Consider the following 22,500-nt stretch of genomic DNA (forward strand, 5'->3'; position numbering starts at 1 on the left):
GTTCCTATGTAACATTATTCCCCTCTCCCCTGAGCCTCCCATCCAGGTGCCACCTGTGCAGCCCAGTCCCTTTCATGGCAGGAACCCTACTAATTATCCAGTTCAGTTCATGGGCATGGCAGAAAACTTCAGCCATGAAGTCTTACAGGCTAAGCAGGTTGAGCAAGCCGTGGTGGTCCACCAGAGCTGATGCAGGGAAAGCAGTGGGGGACAGGAAGGTCTGAGGAGTAGGATTAGCCCCTCTCACCTGATAAACTGAGCAACATCATCAAACTGTATGTGACTTCTGCTGGTGGAGCCTGTACTGAGTCTCTCTTTATATGTTTGCATAATTCTGTCATTGGGCACTCAGACGCTCTCAAGTGGGAGTGAGAGGAAGAGGTTACCTGATCAATCAGGTATTTCCTTCAGCTGCAGTTCTTTTTCCTACAGGAAACTCTGGCTTGTATAAACCACTCAAGAAGCAAACATCAAAGGACTCCTCTATCACTTAGTCAGGGTAATAGACTGTACTTGAACTCTACTCAGTGAAGTGAAACTTCTTAAACTGAGAGCTGAAGTTAAATTTGTTATTCCTGGCAAACTGCCCAAGAGGAAATGGATCCAGGGCAGAAGTTTGTTTGTTAGATAGCAGTGAGAGATTGACACTTTTATAATAAGCCACAAAAGCAGAAAGAATAGAAAGTAGTTGCTGAAACTACTGATTATTCTCAGATCTGCTCTTAATGCTGCATCAGTTACAAGATTTCCTTTTAGTAATTGTCAAATAATGGAAATCAGAAACCATGAAACATCAGTAAGAAGGATTTTGAGCAAAGATTCTGCACATGAGTCTGATTCAAAAGGAGGATAAAACACATAATCAGCTGCAGCAGGTCCTTTGCATACAGTAGCTGTTACCTCACAAACAGACTGGGATCCTTCACTAAAGACACAAGGTACTGAGTGCCAGTTCCGTCCCCACTTTCAGTCCATTGTATGCCCACACCCTGCCCACCAGTGTCAAAAATGTGGTGCAAGGAGCTCTCAGTTGTTTGACAAGGTAGGCTACAACATGACAGCCAGGGTCCCACTCCAGTGTGTTATCCTGCAGCTCTGCTTGCGCATGTGCCTAGAGATACATAAGCTCATGGACCCTCTGCCATACTGTGGCACGCAGCCTCAGTCACACCAAACTCTAGAAAGACAGCAGAAAACTTGGGCTTTGGTGAACAGGCAGGAAAAATGGTTTCACTGCACTGAAATTCTTTGCTATGTTTTCCATAACAACCAACTGCACCTGACAGACACACTTTAAGCAAAAACATCACACGAACTTTACCCAGTCATCTCCCAGGTGGAGCTCAATTAAGATATCATCTTCTAAATAAGAAATCTGAAGTTGCATTTTGACTTTGGGATAAATGATGGTTACCTCTTTATTATATATTAACAGTAAAAATATTCCATGTGCCATTTTGGAATCTCCTTTACTGTCAGTAATTTTTAAGCCGCATTAATTCAAACTAATGAAACCCCTCAACAAGAGGAAAGCAGAGCATTTACCATAAATAGCATGAGACTTCATTCCTTCAGGCATTTTTTTAATATTTCTTTCCACTCCACTATGCCTGGAGCATAGTTTAAAGAGCTGATTAGGTATATAGATTTAAGAACAACTCCAAATATTAAGAAATGTTACTGAGCACATTTGGTAGTGACTCTTCCAAAGTTTATTGCACAGATTTTGCAATGTGGAGGAATTCTAAATATTGTTATACCCCGTTCCTTAATATTTTGTTCCTTTGGTAAAACATTTTATTTGGAAAGGCTTTGTCTAAAGGTTAAACAATCCCCATGCAACCTATGAATGAAACAGAAAAGCATGCTTAGATGTCTGGTCCCACCTGCCAAAACTTCCCAGGCTGTGTGGACACTGGCAGCTCCCAGAGTACGTTTGCCTCCAAGTCCTGTCCTACCATGTGGACAAGGCAGACAGGGATCCAACCATCAGACCCTCCAGAGATGCAAGAGAGAGTTTTCAGCTGTTTGGAATGAATACTGACTATAGACATTCCTCATATTTCAAAAAATAGAAGGCAAAGCACATGGAAGCATCCTATGGATCAATCTGAGGCCATAAGCTGCCAAGGTGACCCACACTGGCTCTGCCATGTGCCACAAGAAGAAATAAAACTTGAACATTGTCCAAGTACATTTCCTGTAGTTTCTGCCTGAGTCTTGGAGAGATTGTCTCTTGGGAAGAAAGATTCATCAATAAGTATTCATCCATAATTAAGCAAATAGCCTATTGGACAAATTTAATAGCAAATAGCTAATGAATGATTTTTATACCATAAGAAGACAAAAAGAGAAACAGGAAAGCATGAAATCATATTTTGGCTTTCTGTGCAAGAACCACAGAATAAATCATATGCTGTTGATACACTGCTTTCAGATTCTCACCCAATAGCTGTAATGATCAAATCTACAGCAACTCTGTGTGAAAACAGAGGAACGGGGCTGATGGAGAAAGTTCAGTTCTTCAAAGCTAAGATAGCTGCAAACAGGTAACATCTTTACCTTTAAATTAACAGTTTTTGCTAATTGGGCTGTCACTTTTCCAGCTGCAAATCACTAAGCACTTGCCTCCTAAGCTCAGGGAAAAAGCCTCCAGAGACCGTGAGTCAGTGAATGAAAACTGTTTTGGGTCCCATGGCAAAGAAAGTACTTTGCTCTCAAAAATAGATACATTTCTTGTGGGAAAAAACAGCCCAGCTCCTTCCTCTCCCATAGATAATAATGCAAAATGTCAGACACCTCCCAGGCTCCGTTCCCAGGAGATCAGGAGCATTGCAGTGATTACTTTGGTGAGTTTTTTCCTTAAAGGTTAATTCATATCTAATCAAAAATCATGACCCAACAGTTCACTGCCTATGAGAGCACGAGGTGTGGAACATAAGGCTGCCACTAGTGTTGAACTGCTACAGCTGCAAGAAGCTACAACAGGATTTGGGCACTTGGAAAACACAAAGCTGGGGTGGGAAGGCAAGGCTGGAAACAGGTAAAGATTGGATGCAGGGGAATGGGCAGGGCCTGTGTCCACTGCACAACAGCGAGAGGCTCCAAAGCAAGGGAAAGCACTTCCATGAGGGGAAACCCACCTGCCTGCCTGTGTTCACAGCAGAAAGCCCATGGGATTCATTTACTGTGTTGACAGTATGTCCTACAGGTTGGGGGCTCTACAGTGACAGTGAACTGGTTGGCTGGATTTGGGCTGAAACAGTAGAGCAACGTGCAGTGAAACCCCTTTAACCCAAAGATCGTGTAAAAGGATTAAAAAGTATGCCATGTATATATTTTCAATGCAAAGGCTTTCAAGCAGTGGGTTGCTGACTGTAGCAAAAGAGCCCTTGTGGCCCTTACACGGTAACAGCTGTGACAGTGCCACCAAGCCACATCTGTGCTGCTGGTCCTGTTCCCTGCTGCAGTGCAGGGCAGTGCAGGATAGGCTGAGCCCTGCTGGAAAACTGCATTCAGAGGGGCTGACACCATCTCAGGGCATTGCTGAAACACCACAGCACTGCAACATCAGGAATCCCTGCTCATCCTCACCCTTCCAGTCTCCTCCACACTGCACCTTACACCTGCATTAACTTGTGCTGACTTTGCAGACAACAATCTCTAGAGCAGGGACAGAAGCATGGACAGACGTGAGGACACTCCCCAGAAGTGATTCTGGTCCATTATTCTCATTTCACTGGATAAATCCTACACCAAATACCCCCAAAAAACCAAAAAAAAAATAAATCCCAGACAGGCTGTTAAACTGAACCCCAGGCTGTGCAGTACCACCACAGGCTTGGCAAAGCTCTTGCAGTCCCAGGGGAGTTAGGAAAAGGGGGAGGAAACATCCCAAGAGATGACTTTGCTTACTCACATCATTGGTGCAGACACACTTGTTTACATTTGATTGGCCTCATCTAAACTTTGCTGGAGGTTGACCATAATATTTACAAGCTAAAAGAACAATTATGTAGCTGAGAGCAGCTAAATGGAACAAAACAAAACCAGAGACACAGAAATCATGTCATTTGCTAAAGTCAAAAAAACAAACTGAGCCATCAGACCACACATCTGCCTCATGCTATATAAATTTACACCATGGTACAATTTGTGCTGCTTTACTGCAATATGGATGTTCTTTGAGTTTATAAACACTTATGGTGCTTATGTGCTCCATGTACTGATTTGTACCATAAAAATTTATATGGAAAGATATTTCCTACGCCTCATCTGTTTGTTTACAGAGTCCACCTTTAAAAGACCAATATTCTTCCCTCTGGGGCCTGTTTACAGTCTGCACCTGTGATGGTTTCTTCAGTTTGAACCTCATGGGCTGTATTTCTTACATAACTGTTTTCCCTCTTTCAGACACCATTAATCATCCCTCTGCCAAGATCTTCTTCCCACACCAGGCTTTACTGTACATTCCTTGCATTTCCATACCATGATGTCAGTCCAGCATGGAACAAAGATAAGAATGGCTCAAGATTTTCCTTCAAATGATCCCTTTTCTACAAAGCTATATATAAAATAAAACTTGCCATGGAATTTGGAAAGCACCAGGCTTGGGGATTTGTGGCTCTCTGTGGCTCTCTCATATTCCATACCCTTATTTCTTGAAAACTAAGAGAACATGTGCAAAATTATTTTAGAAAAATGAGTGCAGAAGTACAGCGACCAAAGCAAGCACAACAGAACTTTCTAATCAATGGGAAAGCACCTAGGAAAGTATAAAAATTAAGCTGCAAATGTTTTGAGAATAGTTTGTCAACTATGCTTGGAAAATTATGACTTTTTTTTCCACACTTTTCAATGTTTGGGAAAGTGAGATTGTTGCATATATTTAACACCTTTTCGCTACTGTAAATATTTTTTATGTTTTAGAATAGCATGAAGAAAAGAGTGCTGAAATGCTATTTCCATTCATTTGCATGTTTTAGAGATAGGATGGACTCCACATTTTTAATTATGACTTTCATTTTATGAAAGAAAGAAAACTAATAATCTGGCAAATTCTTGCCCTATTCCTGGGCAAACATTTACCCTACTATGGTTTTGTTTGAGTCAAGTACTCAGAGTAGGGAACTTCCAACTAAGCAAAGATCTCTGCCTTATTTTGCTGTAACACTAACACTGTAAAGAGTAAAGCCTCCACATAACATCAGAGCAAAGTGTCAGAGGAGCAGTGTTGTAACATGCCTGGCTGTCAAACAGCAGCCTATAAAAATACCCAGGCAGCTCTGTTCTTCTCTTGGAGTAAGGAAGAGAGCTGTTCAGGCAGAACAATATTTGTTTTATTGACAGATTTTACTGTTATCTGTTACCCACCAGTAGGCTCCGTTTGCAGTTTTCATCATAGAGTAATTGCTTATTAGAGACATTAGCGAGTTGTTTATTTGAAAACTAATGTGCTAATAAGGAACGATCATATTAGCAAGGTGTGCTCTTTACAACTTTATTTGTTTATCCTCAGGGACCGAATTTCTGAAATCCCAAACCTTTTGTTACATACTGAAAGATTTGAAAGTAAAATGTCTGAAAATTTTTTTGTCCAATAATAATTAGTGGTTTTATTGCTGTCATAAATACCAGGAGCTGCCTCTGACAGAAAGATGCTCATAGGATTGAAGGCTATTCTGTACACAACCATTTGCTTGCTAAGCAGCCTGGAAAAATTATGTTGCTGCTGTATTTGCATATTTTCTTATTATAAATGTTACCGTGGCTATAACATACCAACTTTAGCACTTTATTAAGCCCAAAGGAAAGGAAGAAACTAATTGTAGCATAGCTTCCAAGGCTCTGGGAAAGCACCTGTTTCCCTTTTCCTTTGAGCCTTAGGGGGGTTTCTAACCTTGGGCTCACCAATAAACTCCCTTTATGACAACCTAGATGGGATCAGTTATATTTACACATCCCAAGATTTCTAACAAACCAAGAAGTGCTTACAGCACATTTTCACTCTTGCAAGAAAATGCTTTCACCATTTGGCACAGCTGAAAGTTTTTGTTATGCTGTTGCTGTTCATTATTTTGCTGTGCTGGGGGTTATTTGTGCTGTACACAGTGTCACTTTCAGGCAAAAATTAAGAAAACAGTCTTGCAATGAGTAGTGCCCACAAGCAGAGTGGAGTCTCAGTGATTCCAACCTGACTGCATACCAAAGCAACATCACATTATTATTTATATTCCAGTAGCACAGAGACCCAAATTTAGGATCACAGCCCAACATGACTAGATGCAATGTAAACATGCAGGTAAAGAACCTCCTGACCCAAGAAGCCCATATGTAAAATTATGACCGAAAAAAACAACCCCAAAAACCAGAAAAAAAGAAAGCAAGCAAAAAACCAAGAAAGAACAGCAAGCAAACCACAGAGCAGGGGGGAGAAAAAAAGGAAAGAATAACTTGCCTGGGGACTGACCAAACACAACTCAGCTCACCTCTTGCCTGCTGGATCACCTCGGCACTAGCTGAGAGTAGGATGCAGTTTTGGATTAAGTAATCGGACAAGTCTGTGTAAAAATGGAAACAGAATAAGCTGGATTTTGTTATGCAGATATATAGATATTAAGCACTCTAAGTATCACAGTGCATTTCCTTTCTCCCTGCTTCTATGTACATACGGGCCTGCATGTGTGCTCATGAATGACTTGTGATAAAGTTAATTTAATCTTTTTGCAGTGTAAGTGAAACACTGAAAAAGAAGGCAACAATACAGGGAATCAGACATGTTGTATCAAAATCACACGAGTCTGTGGGCTGGAGTCCAAAGCCAGCAATCCTGGCATATTTTGGAAACTTTTAGATTTGAAATTGAGTGAGCACACCCAGATAACTACCTGAACCGTCACTTCACTGACTTCAGATGAGGAAAGAGGGGCAGAAGTAGATGAATTCTCACAGCAAAACTAAAACTCTTCTCACAGTAGTCTTCATAATGTAGAGGCAAACTGTAACTGCAAAGGAAAGAGAAATACATAAAAGGCACAATGCTTTGTTCTGAAGCCTCAGCCACTCTTCAGGAAGGAGACCTATCACTTTACATAATACTTCACAAATCAATGCTTGCTTCAAAACACGGGAGATCTTGCAGTCTGCAAGATCTCCAGTGCTGCCTTTGTGCCAGAAAAGTCTCTCTGAGTAAGCACTGCTTTACTTCACAGCATGTGCAGAGTTCCTAGGGCTGAAAGCTCATCTAAATATCTGTGCACTGAGTGCCCTTCCAGCCAAACCCCTGCTCCGCCTGGTACTCAGGCCCCCTCAGCTATGCTGGAGGATCCCAGTCTGTGCCAAAGGACTACCCTGCATCTGGAGTGTCAGGACAAAAGCCAGTTTTAGACAGCTGAGAGCATACAAGAACATGTGATGTAGTCCCATATTTTAAGAGATCATTTCAGCAACCCCTTAAAACAGGTCTGTGCTCATTAAGGCTCATCCTTTAAGTCTTCAGTGTAAATCGTGTGCCAGTGCACACAGTTCCTGCATGTACTTCAGCAGTATGCCTGGCTCACAACACATGATCCAGCAGAACCAGGAGCAGGACAGTCCCTTCTGCTTATCCTCATCTGCCCTGGATTCTGCAGGCTGCTCCGTTTCACCCTGCCAACACACAAAGGTGGCAGCCTGTGGGCGACAGCTTTCCAAACTCTTCCTCAGATACTCACATCAGCTGGCAGAAATTCTTCAGAGATGGCAAGAGGGCTAGATATTTACAAGTGGTGTTTATTTTTCTGGAACAGCCAGCTGCATGTTCTCTTCATCAAAAAGCTTTGTGATCTGAATACCCTTAAGCCAGTCTCCTGTGTCTCTTGTCCCTCTTGATCATCTTGAAAAAGAAAAAAAAAGAGCACACTTTATGGTGTGCTCTTACAAGCACAGTCTTGTTGGTTAGCACATAGTGGGAGTACAAGATGGCTTTGAGAAGAGCTCTCTGTTCCAGCAGGTTTATATTTGAAGGTGACAGTAATGAATGGGATCAGCCTGTTTCTCACTAGCAAGAGCTGAGCCTCAGGCTGAAGACAGGCAATGCAGTGAGGCAGATTTGTGTCCACTTGTGCTCCAACACTGCAGCTTTAAGGTCCTTCTCTCGGACTCACCCTCGCTCCAGCTCATTGTTAAAGGAACTTGCATGTGGGGTTTGTTTTGGTTTCTCATCTATAATCTACTGACTGTGGCTCTGGTCACAGTCTGACAGGAGGAGAGCTGTACTGTGTTCCTGCACAAGTAACTACATGTGAAAAAATATCAGTGACACCCCGCACTCCTGCCACCACCTCTTGCAACGGGGGTGTCGGGGCCCTGCTGCTTTTGCACAGGGTGTGACACAGTGGGAACACCTTCCCCTCTCACAGCAGAGCAGGGCACACCTTGCACTCACCCAGGAAAGCAGCTCCTCTGCTTCACCACCGTGCAGCTGTGGGATGGGCAGGACACGTCCCACCAGAGACACTGTCACTCTGACCAGGAAGCTCAAGGTGTGAAGGGAAATGGGAACACCATGTATCTGAACAACTGCAATGAGCCATCGTGGCTCAAAATTGCCATTTTAATTTTTGCCCAGTAAAGTTAAACTTGCACAGAATACATTGCTGAAAATAACTCCTTTTTCCTCCACTCTTTCCAATTTCTTTTTTTCTTCCAGTTTTGCTAGGTTTTATTTTTAGACCAGTTTTAGTGTCCAGCAAGAACACTAGAGGAGCAGAGAAGATTTTTCTAGCTGTTCAACTGGACTGAGCAGCCCCCAACCTCTCAACTCTGGTTTTGCATTACTGCCCTGCCTTCCTCTTGGGGATCGACTCAGCAGCAGTGTTTGGGTTATGTGCTGGATATAGACTTAGTTCTCCTCCATTCCTGCAACTCTATTAGATTTCCACTGGGTATTTGAAAACAACATTATACATGTATATATACACATACACACAGACGTATAAAACAGAGTTCTTAAAAGAACTTGCATCCTGGGAGGAAGCCAGCATTGATTTCTTTAAACTCAGAATGACTCCTGACTATGAAGGAGTTCATGTGTCTGAGAAGCAGCAGTGGAAACTTGTCTTTCAGTGTTTCTGCTTATCACTCATCAAGGTTCTGGAGTACATTCAGATCTCTGTAAGGGCCCTGAAGTAGCTTCACTGAAAAGCCTTGTTCCCATTAGCAAATCTGTGAAATTGTCTGAGAGACTGACATATGGGACTACAGAGAGAGGTATCACATTCATTGATCCTTGCTACCCAGCTTCCCAACTGCAGTGCTTAGCTCCCACAAAGCCTGGATATTTTATCCACTCTCTCACTTGTCACAATGCAGAATGAGTCTGTGAAGCATTAATATTTTCAAGCAAACACATGAGCTCCCAGGACTAAGGAGGAATCTGGCCCAGATGAGACATGAGAGTTTGGGTGACAGTCTGATCTACCCAAGTGGTGAGAAGCTCAGGTAGCACACACACTGCAAACCTGCAAACGTGCTGCTAATGTCCAAGGAAAAGAGGTTGTTGCCATAAATCACCTTGTCTGTAAAAATATTCTGAAATGACAGCATCATCCTCTATATTTGGGAGATAAACTATCCAGTTTCTTTAGCCTCTCTCAAACTTTATCACGGACACAAAGAAAAAGGAAAGATAACAAAAAGAAATCTATCTGACAAGCCACTTATTTTTATCTGCCTGGACCTCTGGGACACAGTTCATGCAATTTCTCTTCTGCACCAGTCCCCTTCTTGGAGACATCACACTTAAGCAGTAAAATATCTAATTTAAGTCAGTGTCAAAAAATTGGCAACTCCTACATTTCTGAAAGAGTTGAATACGATGTTGGGCTAAGCCACAAATTGGCATCCAGATCAAGTTGGGTTTTTTCAAGCTTAGAATTGCTCAAAGGCAGCCCCTGGAGATGGAGCACAGATACTTGACTTGGACTAATTAGCACTGAAAGAAATATATTCAAAATATACCTGAATGAGGTGGTTGACAAACTCCCAGGAAAGAAACATCCTTTGCTCTTTGCATTGAGAACAAAAGGGCAGGAACAGGCAACAAGGACATTTATATACAGTGGGTGATGGGACACAAAAGGAATTGGAAAGGTTGGATTTCCCTTTACTTGCTTCTGCCACTGCCTTTAACTGCTAAAGTTTCAGATGAGATGAATCCTTGTCCTGTTGTCCCAAACATCGGGGGCTCATGAGTAAGAACTCTGCATGTTGTGCTGGCAGCAGAGTGGTTTTCCATGCTGAAACCAAAAGCTTCCCAGGGCAACCTCTGGTCACTACTTCTGCTTCCACCTGCCAGAAAATTACCAGCCCCTGCAGAAACTTCTGCAAACAAACCCTCTTGAACAGCAACAGCCACAAGTGAGCGTATTATAAACGGGAAAGAAGCACTGAAAGGTTCTTTTCTAACCAGAAAAAGGCTGCTGTCAAGTGATTTAATTTCCCTGCTAAATTGCATAGTAAAAAAGAAATTGCATGTAAAGACCACGTGGCTGGGAACGAAAAGCCTCTTGTTGAAAGCTTTCGTTTGCCCTTTATCACACTGTTTTGCTTCATATTCTATAAATAGCTCGTGTGCACTGTTTTTCCTTTTGGCCTCATAACTATGAACTGGTTCCTCACTGGCTTTGCAGAGTCTGAAGAAAATCTCTGGAGAATGTTCTAAGCATATTTGATAGAAGCTCACCAGTGGATTAATTTCGAAACAGGGCTCAGTTGGCACATTTTAAAATATATAATAATTAGAGCTGTTTGTAATAGATTCATCTCCTTCTGCAGCAGAAATCAGGAATCAGAGTGGCTTGGTTTCTGCAATCTGATTTTAGTTACAGTTAGGCTGCAATTTATTTTTAGTAACAAACTGTTTCCCCGAGACAGATTCGGCTGCTCATTAGCATTGGGAGTGTTCTCTACAAAAAATATATTGTGAAATTTCCTTTTAGCTCTGATTAGATCCATCCATTAAAACACAGACTCCATTCTGCAAAGACAGAGAAGATGTGACTATCCATCTTGTCACTGACAGATGATAAAGACACTGAAAATAAATTGTCCCTTTTCCCTAAATTTTTTGCTTAGTATCACCACACATTTTCCTAGTAAAAAGGCAGAAAAATCTGTTAATCTGTATTATGAGATTAATGAAAAGAAGTATAATTGAAAAATTGTAAAATTTACTGTAAAAACAGTAAAATACCAGTTGTGTTGAATTTGTGATTTTATACCACTTAACTACTTCATCAAAACATCAGCTGGGGAAATTCTCTGCAGTAACTCCTCTAGATGGGTTAATAGGCAGGTTGGAATCCAAATCATTGCCTTCACCAACTGATCTTTCCAGAGGGAAGATCAGAGGGAGCTTAATCTGCTTTGCTTCCCATTTCACCACTGGTGTCAGCCCACGCTCCTGCAGTAGCAGCCTGGTTTTACATATTAATCAGTACTTTCCAAGCCATTTTGTCTGTGACACCCATTCAGGTAACCTCCAGGCACCCAGACTTCTAATGCTCCAATTTCCAGCATCAGAAATGCCAGTTCCAGTCAGGCCAAGGGCCCCTCCAGCCTCTCTGCAGCAGGAGGAGAGCTTGTAACCAGCCAAGCCCATGGTGTTTAATGGCTATGAGCGCCTGCTCTCCAGATGTGCTTAGCTGGGCTTGTGAGCTCTTAAGAGTTACCCACAGCAAGCAGATTTACTTTAGCTCACCCCTATGGGTGATGAAAAATACCTCCCCTAGAGCACACTGCACATCACATGGGGATTCTGACACAGACCAACCTCTTCGAGCCACGGTCCTGCAAAGCAGCTCCTCACTGCACCCCAGTCCTGGGGTAAAAGGTAAACTTGCTTCTGCAAAATATTTGTTTTACTGAAGATGAGCCCTAATGGGTGCTCAAAGGAGCTAATTCCAAAACTGCCAAGTGTCAGAGTTCAGATGTGCCATTTGGCAGATTTGGTGCTCTGTGGGTTTGAGGGTTTGTAATTCTTTAGCTACTTTAGCTACAATTAATGAGGTGTCATGTTAGAAACTTGGTTTATTTAAATCATTTTCAAGGTAGATAAGCTATTGGAGTGGATTCCAATCTATGTCTACCTAAAGCTTCAAGCACTACAATGTCCTGACAGTTTAAGTGTTACAATGAAGTTGTAAAATTTAAACAACATTGCTCTTAACTTCTTTCAATTCCCAAAGTATTGAATACATTTCCATACAATTTTCCAGAAAAATTAACTTTTTCCCTAAGAACACTGCTTGTTTTGTTTATGTCAACCAGTATTTTCGTACCTAACAACAAGAAATAAACCCCACTTGACTTTAAAAGCATGAATGCAATCTTCACTGTTAATTGTCATGGCATTACAAAAATACCACTGACATGGGTATGAAAATTGCTCAGAGCAATTGGTAGAGCCTTTTCACAAGCCATTGAATGCAACAACTCCTCCAATTCATACATATTTACACACAGAGCTTTCACATACATGGCTATGTTTGATTTTGGAAATTATGGCAACTGGAAAAACATTTCCTGATGTAAAGCCCTCATAGATTTCTCACTGAAATCACACTAGCTGATTCAAAAATTCTCAACCCCCTTCTTGTAACTAACTCTGACCTTTCGACCCTGAAAGGTTTCACAGCTAATTGCCCGAGCCAACGTGCTGGTTCGAGGGAGGGGTCTGAAAATTACGGATTTCAAAGAAAAACAGAGATCATTTTCTAGTGAACATTAGTGTACACGTAGGCAGTGGCAACCTTCTGCTTTGGATTTCCCTTATTTCGGTTGCCTTCATCTTCCCTGCAGTGTTATTTCAGCAGGAATTTGGGTGCTTAGCTTTCCGGTGATGGTATCTGTGCAGCACCACAAACGGCCCCGCATTCTTGGCATATTTGGTGGCCTGCATCAGCCCCCTTTGGAACAAAAGCTCTTGTTTTGGACACATCACTGCAGACTGTTGCCTGATCCAAACTGTCTGCTTCCTTCTGAACTTCTAAACAGAAATGACAGATCACTTTGTAGTTTTTAACAGATCTAGCCTCAGAAAACCTATCTGACATTGCCTAAATATGAGCTACATTTTGCATCCAGGTTTGGTTTTAATTTACAGCAATTCTCTGACAGCTTAATACCCCGAAGACAAAGAAAATTTAGACATAAACTCCAGCTACGGGAAGATTTTACTTGACATAAAATCCAAATATGAGCAATGCATGCAAGTCTAAGTGTTATTTGAAGGACCATTGCAAATACTAATTAGGAATCCACACTCAAAACAACTACCCGAAGTGGTTTCACTTGCATGACTGGATATTCAGTATGGCCCTACCTGTGCACAGCCTCAGCATCTCCTGCAAAGGAACAGCATCTCTCTCTTCCATACACAAGCTGCAGTGCTGGCTGCAATGGGGTAGAGGAAAAGTCAGCTTCCATGTATTTGTCAGAGGCAAACAGGGAACTGAAAGGTGAAAACCTTGAATGCAGTCCTGGCTACTTTCACTACATGCTAGGCAGACAGTTTTGGTATGAACAGAGAGTAGCAATTCTATTTTGAGCAGTAAAGGAACAAATTTAATCCTCAAGTATCAAGGCAAAGTGTTCCTCCTCAGGACATAAAAGATCTTTGAAGAAGAAATCAGATAGGGACATTGAAAGAACATCTGAAGTAGGAACAACCATCTCCATGTCCTTCCTGAGACATATTTCACTCACTGGCTCTTTAACATCATCACAGATTTCATATTCACCCAAGCACTCTTTTCCAGTGCATTGCTATCCCTGACTTGGACAGTTGTTGGGGTTTCCCCCCCCCCCTTTTTTTAATGCCTTCTTTGAATCTTTGCTGCTGTAATTTATTAATTCCTGTTCCTTCTACTGCAGGGATTTTACTCTCTGCAAACATTATACTTCTCTTCTTTGCAGCAGTCTTTTCTGTATTTGAAGACTTTTGTAATTTTCCCCCCTGTCTTTTATTCTCTACACAATCCAAATTGTTTCAGTCTGCCTTCTAGGTTTGTTTCCTAGTCATTTGATCATTCCCACTTTGGAACCTCTCCAATCAGTCCACATCATTCTCAAATCTACCAATCATCTTGGGATGTCCTCTTGGGACATTATTACCACATATGAAACCACGTTTTTCTAGCCAGGTTTTAAAATGACATCTATTAAGCTCAGGGTTGTGTCTTCGGTGCACGGTTAACTTGAGTTATTTGCACTTGAGTTAATACCTCCCCAGTCAGCTTCACATCAGAGTCCCAGGAACAGAGAAGTGAAAGGAATTGCAGGAAATCATCTCCTCCATATCCCACCTCTGAGGCACAATCACCTACCATATATCTACACACTTTTTTAAATACTCCAGCAGCAAAACCATCATGACCTCCCTGGGCAGCCTTCAGATGAGCCACTCTAAATCCCCAGTTACCTGTTCATCCCAGGATGTCTCAGGCAGTTGTGTGCCCACCTTACCACATAAAACCAGCCAATTTTCTTACAAGAATGTGATGTGGGACTGTGCTCTAGCTTTTCTTTGAAAAAAGATTCCACTAAATGTACTAGATGGGTAGCACCAGTGCATAGTGGCATCATGATAATTATTTATTGTATTTGTAAGGACAAGATTTTTAAAGTATCATCCAATGATTTACACTCATTCTTAATACTGAATGAGCACCAACTTTCTCTAAATTCTCCATGGCTTCCTCCCCCTCAGCTGCCCTTGCATTTTCCAACCCAGGTAATGCATTTGCCTTCTTGACATCATCAAGAGATTTCACATTTCTTACAAAGAATGGCAGGTAACTAAACATTTGCAAATTCTTCATATTGTAGGATATTCTATCAAGTCCTGCTGACTATAATCTTTCTTATCTATCAAGTACACCTGACCTGTTCCTTTTTTAGTCCTGTTTTTATTAAAATTAACTGGTTTAAGCATCTGGTCATAATTCACTTTTTCTGTGGTGGTTGAAGGGAGAAAGACATCAAATAGATGACCTATTATTTGCTTATTTCCACATCAAGTAATAAACTTCTACTTTCCTCCACCTTGGTTACTCAAGTATTTCCTTGCTATTCTTCCTTGTTTGGCAGTTACAATTTTAGTCTGAGCTTTCTGACTTTTCCTTACGTGTCCATAAATTCTGTCATACCAGTCCTCAGCAAGCAGAAACACACCTTTTCCATCTTTTCCTGCCCTGCTCAGTGTCAGAACCCTTGGTCATCTCTCACTCTGTCCTTGCTTTGGGATTGTTAGCTGAGAGCAGCTGTGCTGCAAACTAACCCTTGCACGGCACAGAGGGGTTGGATTACTGCATGGAATAACCATGTCAGCTCCAGCTGTGCCCTGTGGGACCAGACAAGCCAGTCAGTTCCAGTGACAACACCATCCTCATGGGAAAGGTTTCTGCACTCGGACAAGACCTGAGCAGGGGCAAACAGAAGTTATGACTCACAGGTCCTGCACGGTCAAGGTAAGCCCAGTGAGCGCTGTGAGAGACACAAGTGAATACCTTCCTTCAACTCTGTTACAATAAAACAAAAGCAGCCAGGCTGTACAACCAGGCTGCACAGCAGAAACAGAGGCCTCGCTGCCCACTCACATTTGAGCTCTACTGAGAATGAAAAGGGAAAGAAAGTTTGACTCTTTGAAGATTTGGTTGCTCCTTCTTTGCTTTTACACAAGATCCCGTGTCACACAGGGTGCACAGGAATGCTCTGAGCCCACAGGAAATCTTCAATCCATCTGTTAAATACAAAGGTTTCAGGCAAACCCAGATGAAACACAACAAGGTGTAATAATAATATGGACAGAAGGACCCTACTGATCTGCTTTACAAATGGAAAATACCGAGAAACTAATGTAAATAGGGGCAAGCTGCAAGAAATGTTCTGCAGCCTTAAATTAGCTATCTAAGAGCATAGCAGGCATTTTGCTGGTAGTTCTGCACTTCACTTAGCTCCTACAGTCATTCAATCCTAACAGCTTCAGTGGAAAGGAAAATGAAATCCTCCAATCCTTAGGGAAAAGTCACAGTTTATCTCTAGAAAGCATGAAGCTGCAAATCTGAAAAGATGCCAAAGTTGACAGTTAACTGCCACATACTACTGAAGTCTTTTTTTCCGCCTTCCTCTTAAACTCTTTCTTCCATTCCCAGGCCAGACTGGAGCTTGGAAGTCAGTGAATGAATTCCACAAGTACTACAGTTTGTACTTTCACCAACAGCTCAAAAGCGGAGGTATCAGATTTCACAGCCCTGTGAGGAGGCTGGCACAGCTTCAAAGCACTTCTGAAATATCTCTCACTTTATCCTGAGGAGACAATAGCCTCTCCCAGGGACGCTGCAACAGCCCTTCCCTCCGAAAGCTGATTTTGACACACACAGTCTCAGCTTCAGCAAAGTAACACCAACGTGTTGGAAATTTCAAGACCTTGTACCAAGGCAGAACTTACCTGTAAAGCCTGAACCAAATCTGAAAGCATTTGTGATCTCGACATTGCTAAAAAGACATCTTGGGCCCGTCATGACTCAAAAATGAGTTGGATTCAAATCCCATACTGGCTTCTACGTGCTAGTCCTGGTGGAAAGCAAGTGCTTTTGACAAGCTTTTTAAGTTACTAAAAATAGCTCTGTACTACATTATCAAACCCACATAATCTTTAATTTTTCTCTTGACTGCAGTTAAATTTTAACAAGACAAAAGGATCAATCCCAGAATTTATAAAGACAGGTCTCATCAAACCTTCCTATTCTGAATTATTTCAGATATAGCCATTTTTGAAAGACATAATTTTCTCCTTTCTCCTTTGTTATTAAGTCAACTTTCCTAGTTTCTTGCATAGATAAAACATGCAGAATTTTGTATATTTTTTGATAATCCATTTACAATCAAAGCCTTTCACTCCATCTCAAGAATGGTTGCAAACTTCACTTCCTATAAAGGCAAGGGCATGCCAGAGAAATGGATTTTTACTAGGAACAGCAAAACGAAATAAGAAAGAGGAATATAAAAAGAAATATAAATAGATATATAAAAGACAAATAGACATAAATATATCAAGATCAGCAAAACTGACTAAGCAAATACTGCACTGAGAATATCCTTCTAAGCTCCAGGTCAATGGAAAATTCTAATTTACAACTGTATCATGTGCAACAGAGCTGCCACAATTCCAAACATGACAACTGGGTGATATATATCATTTCCCATGTTCCTATATGTCCTAGTATTTCAGTTATTAAATAACAAACTGAGAAACAGTAACACAGAGACAAGTAACAATAAAGCCGGTGAAAGGATTAGTCAAAATTTGTCAAAGTGTGATGGAAACTATGGGAAGAACAAAACATGAGCTGCACTGGTGCTTAGAAACAAACTAAACTCAAACAGCAGAGAATTTGAACCAAGGACAAAATGAAACACTAGACACATTCATGAGGCAGGATGGCACATATTTGGATGATCCTTGACAGAAAAGCTTCCTAAGGGAAAGGGAAAGGCCAGCTGAAAGCATGACAGTCTAATGCTTTATCATCCCTTCTCCCTCTTCAGAACCTACTGGAACAAACTGTACAGGGAAGAAACAATCCCAGCATTGCTGTTCATCCACAGGTCTCCTTGCTAAAGAACAAAGAGAAACAACAGTTTATCAGGAAAAAGAACATACCCTGATTACTTAATCTCCTTTTATCCCGTTGCTCTGGTGCTCTGCACCTGCACTACTGCAGTGCAATCCAGTCCCTGGGTGACAAACTGTCCACACAGCTTGGCTGCTGCACTGTCCCTCTCACAGCACTGTCTCACCTGAGTGCTTCATGCACAAAAATGAAGGGAAAAGGCTTTTTAGCTGAATTTGCACTGGCTCCATCAGCTTGTGCTGTTTTTTCTCTATGGGGCTGGCAAGGTTTGGATGCTGAGGAATCTACTCTGCTCTGTCATTCCCACCCACCATCCACATAACTCTATTACAAACTTCAGGTAGATTATGAAAAGTGTTGAAACTGCCTCTCAGAGCCTCAGCCCTTAAGCCACTTAAAAGGAATGAGTTGTTCTTAGATGATGCTACTAAATTTGGGAATCTCCCACCAATACTGAATGCAGAGCTGATAAGTCAAAGATCTAGTTCATCTCTTGCCCCTTCCTTTCCAATAATCTTATCATGAAACCTTTATTTTTTTATAATTTCAAACGCTGCAATGATGCTTCAAGCTAAACTACTCAAACACTTTAAAATAAAGAATCAGCTGTACGTTCTGTGAGGCAGAACAGTCACAAAAGTCAAAGGCAAAATGGAAGAAGACTCTTCTGTGATATAGTTTGCTTTCTCTAACAAGTCCTCAAAAACAGCAATGGGGGTTAAAAAAAAAGAAAAAGGAATTATCCTGAGATAACATTTTAAAAGTAAAAAAAAAAATAAAGTAGAATTTGAAAACATAGCACATAATAAAGATCAGCCACAAGCCATAGTACTGGCTGCAGTTTAAACTTCTTTAAACTAAGTATGCTGTCTCTTCTCCAATGTAGGCTCTATGAGCCTGTATATTGTTGAGCAAACTTTTTCCCATGAAACCATTCCCACTCCAGTTCAGGGATAGGCATTATGGTCAACCCATGTTTCTAACAATAATGTTTGGTTTGGCAAGTTGTACCGTGGTTATCTTGGCAAACAGATACTTTAGCCTATGCCATTTATTTGGTCCCAGTACATTTCGAATTATTTTGATGAAACTTCAAGTGTGATATGAAGGGAAAGTCATAGCTAGTAAATCACCTGGAAAGACCCATAAAGGATAGGTCTTGATGGCCTCACCCTGCCAAAGAAACAACACTGGGTTGCTGATCTGTTACAAATTGGAAATGCTTACAATAAAAGCAGGGGGTCTTTTTATTGCAAGAAGGCAAGGAAATATATACAGCAGAAAGAATAGTAATATGACCCCACAGCAATGCTCACCATAGAACAGAAGGATCATAATTCTTAGGAGCAGTCAGCACTTAAGTTCATAAAGTTACTGAGGCGGTTCTCACAGCATTCCCTCTCTCTCTCTCTCTCTGTATAAATTGCTATTTATGTGTATGCACATGTATGTGCACAAACACACACTTATAAATATCTTAAAGGCAAGAGTTCACATCAAGCAGGAGGAGGAGAGCTGTTTCTTTATCAGCACTACCTCCCTTCAACAGAACAAAACAGAAAAAACACTGCAAATGGTAATAAAATAAGAAGACATTTAAATCCTCAAATGATGCATGATAGCTCAAGCAAACATGCTTTTTGCAGTTTTCTTTTATAGGTTTGTTGCTCTTTAATGGTGCTGTAAGAATTGCAATATTTTTCCTGAAAATACAAGTTTTTTGCAAATTATATGAATCACTTTTTATAGACCTGAATACCTTAAGAAGTTAGTTTCAGGAGTAGCAACAAATGTCTTGGTTCTCAGAAATAAGCCATAACCTCAGAGCCCAATGTAAAAGACAGCATCTGTCAGTACCTTGCACTTGTGGAAATCCAGCCAATTCCAAAAAGCTGGAAATAAAGATACTTTCTATGTCTGTCACATCAAAGTAATTTCCAGTTATTTTATAAAAAGCTCACTTGCTTTAAAAACAATAAGTAGAAAATTCACAGTGCTTAGTTGTGATTTCTGTTCACACAGCTTTTCCCCACAAATGTTCAGATGTACCTCTCCAGCTCTAAGCTGTGCTCAATAAGAAGCACAGACATGAAATACCTACTTTTCATCTTCCTCCAACCCAAACACTGACTGCTCAGGAGTTAAGAATAGCAGCAGAAAGCTGAGAGAAAACTAGGAAAAGGAGAGCATTTGAAAATTAATGCTCGGATTCACAGCATTATCAGAACAGGCTGAATGAAAGCTAATCTTACATACACCTATAGGAAATTTAATTATTTAATTTCCTTAATTGCACATGGAACAGGAACAATTATGCAATGACTACAGTTAAATGTAAATATTTGGCTACTTAATTTCATCAGCATTCTTCAGATATCATCTAAACAGATAGGCAGATTTATATGTGTTTGTCTTTTCCAGAGTAGACATCCCTCAAATTAAACAGCAATAGAATTATCTAATTTACTGAGCAGCCTGCTACAGAAACACAAATCATATATGGACCTCTTTTACATGGACAGAGTTCCAGGTGGGTATCACCTGCAGGAAAGTAACTCCAAACTTACCTTGGTTCAGCAGAAATTGTTGAACTGTAGCCCATCTCACAGGTCTACTGCTGAAATTGAGCCCTGGGTGAATATTTAACATCCTCTGAAACACAAACAGTTCAACATTTCTTCCAACAGATGAATATCCAACTTTAAACAACATCCTATAGAACATGTGCATCTCAACTCAACAGAAATCAAAACATAACTTGAACCCCATACAAAAAACATCACTTTGTGTAATTCACTAATGAATTGATATCTACTAAATACAGATGTGAAGGCTGTTCTGGGATAAAAATAGAACTGAGTTTTCAAGGGTGATTAGTGACTTTTGATTAACTTGCAGTCAGTGCTGTTGGAGCACTTGTTGGTTTTACAGACATACATTCACACACACAGACTTTGTCTGACACAGTCACTCTCATGCTTTCCCCATTTCCTCTTTCCTTCCTTCTACAGTTTTACTTAATTCCCTTTTTCCTTCTTTTTGTTTTCTCTTGAATCAGAACACACCTGCACCTCAGTGTATTTTAGGTCCTTCAAGAAAGAAGAAAACAAGTACAAGGTATTTGCACTAACCTCTGCATAGAGACACTGCTATGGGCACCGTCTTTTCCTTCCAGCAAAGTAGTTTCCCTAAACAAGCTGCACTCCACCAAAGGACTGAAAAAAACATGTCTTAAAAACAAATTAATTAGCTTCCTACAAATTAAATTTTTCTTTTCTGTACTCCTAAATCTTTTATCTACGATTTCCTCTTTAACAATAAAATTCATTAAAGACAAATTACATTTCTGTGGGCATTGATTTGCTGAAGCTTTTGATACAGCCCATTCCGGATGCATTAGCTGATAGGACAGATCCTGCTTGGGAAGCTGCCACGGCCTCCAGACAGCTTTTGAAGTGCAGTTATGCAATGGATGCCACAATGTCCGAGTAGGCAAATTATCCGGTCTTTACAACTCAGCTTTTTGGGAGATGGTCAATTCACACGGGTCTGGGCTGGTGTCTGTCTGTAGACACTGCAGCACTCTGTGGGCACAGCACAGCTCAGTGTGTGCTCAGAAGCTGCTGCACAGCCACCACAGCAGTGGTCATTGGGAGAAGTTCAAAACGCTTTACAAGAATGCTTTGATGCTGTCCAGAGCTGTGCTACTGGCCAGTAGCTAAACTGTAATTATGTGAGCTGGATCACAAAGTCAGGCTTGAGTTGCAAGAATTCCCTTCTCAGCTCACCCGTTCCAGACCCTGATCAAGGCCAATGTACTTTTGGGAAAGTTCAGTTCCAGTGAAAATGTAAGCCTACAGCTGAAAACCTCTGGGGTTCAGTTTTTGTTTTAAAATCTAGGTCAAGTCACTCTGGTAGCAGTGGCAGACTTTCCACACAGGTGGGGATACGCTGTACTCAAGGAGGTACAAACAAAGAAATGTTTACAAAAATCTAACTGTATGTGTTAAAAAAACAACAAATTAGCATCAATTCATTATAAGCTTTGTGTCTGGTCTGAGGACCATCTGTGATGGGGATTTTGTTATGCAGTGAAACGAGACCAAGACAGAGCTTTAAACAACTGCCTGGAGCACACAAGCCCTATGTTTATTCCTAGCAACACATTCATAAATAATAAAACTGAAAAAGGACGACTTTGACTGTACAGGCTGCAGGAATTTACTTAGTCGTGACATGTTCTGGCTGCCTCTGTGACCAGCCTCATTCCCACTTGTTGTGTTCAGGTACTTTGCACCTGAACTGCTGGGTCAGGGGTGGGTCTCTAACAGCACTCAGCAGTTTCCCACCAAGCAGGGTTGGGTGCACCCACTTTCTGGGCCTGGCAGACCCATCACATTGCCCTTCCAAGCACTCCTGCTCCACAGGGAGGGCCAATGGCAGGGTCACAACAGCAGTGACTCCCAGCTCACAAGGTGCACCTTGCTCCTGAGGACACTTCTGCTGAGCAGAGATTAGGTAAAACTAGTCAGGACAGAATCACGTGAGCGAGGTTAAATTCAGCATCCAAGCTCCACTTGGATCATGCCATTTCCATGGGCAAAGATCACAGTCATGGATTTTGTTAGGCTTTTCCCAATCCTTGTCGGCTGTTTTTTAATCCACTGTATCCCTGCATGTCCAAGCTTGAGCCTACCACCCAGCTTTCAGCTCCTTCAAATCTTGTTGCTGGGAGGAAGGGTGACATCTATTCTGCACTCTCCAAACTGGCTCTAAAACAGGGGCTCAACTAAACAATAATTATAATCTCAATTGTGTTTATTTG

The 22,500-nt window shown here is 41.3% G+C and overlaps 2 long non-coding RNA genes across 5 annotated transcripts in view; one reads left to right on the forward strand and one right to left on the reverse strand.

The window, feature by feature from the left end:
* Positions 1–13,543, reverse strand: part of LOC108640964 — a 64,929-nt gene extending 51,386 nt beyond the window's left edge. For all 3 annotated transcript variants that reach the window (XR_003915579.1, XR_003915578.1, XR_003915580.1), the window contains exons 1-4: positions 13,364–13,543; positions 7,713–7,873; positions 6,888–7,004; positions 6,489–6,560 (exon numbers count right to left, since the gene is read on the reverse strand). This is a non-coding gene — a long non-coding RNA (uncharacterized LOC108640964). The remainder of the gene's footprint in view (positions 1–6,488; positions 6,561–6,887; positions 7,005–7,712; positions 7,874–13,363) is intronic.
* On the forward strand, positions 939–4,543 carry LOC108640965. 2 transcript variants are annotated; one of them, XR_001921640.1, is made up of 4 exons: positions 939–1,042; positions 2,438–2,549; positions 2,906–3,043; positions 4,414–4,543. It is a non-coding gene; the product is annotated as an uncharacterized LOC108640965 (long non-coding RNA). The 2 variants fall into 2 exon arrangements; XR_001921641.1 differs by lacking the exon at positions 2,906–3,043.
* Positions 13,544–22,500: the final 8,957 nt, after the last annotated feature.

Source organism: Manacus vitellinus, unplaced genomic scaffold, assembly GCF_001715985.3.
Source record: "Manacus vitellinus isolate BGI_N305 unplaced genomic scaffold, ASM171598v3 scaffold_137_pilon, whole genome shotgun sequence".
Classification (NCBI taxonomy): domain Eukaryota; kingdom Metazoa; phylum Chordata; class Aves; order Passeriformes; family Pipridae; genus Manacus; species Manacus vitellinus.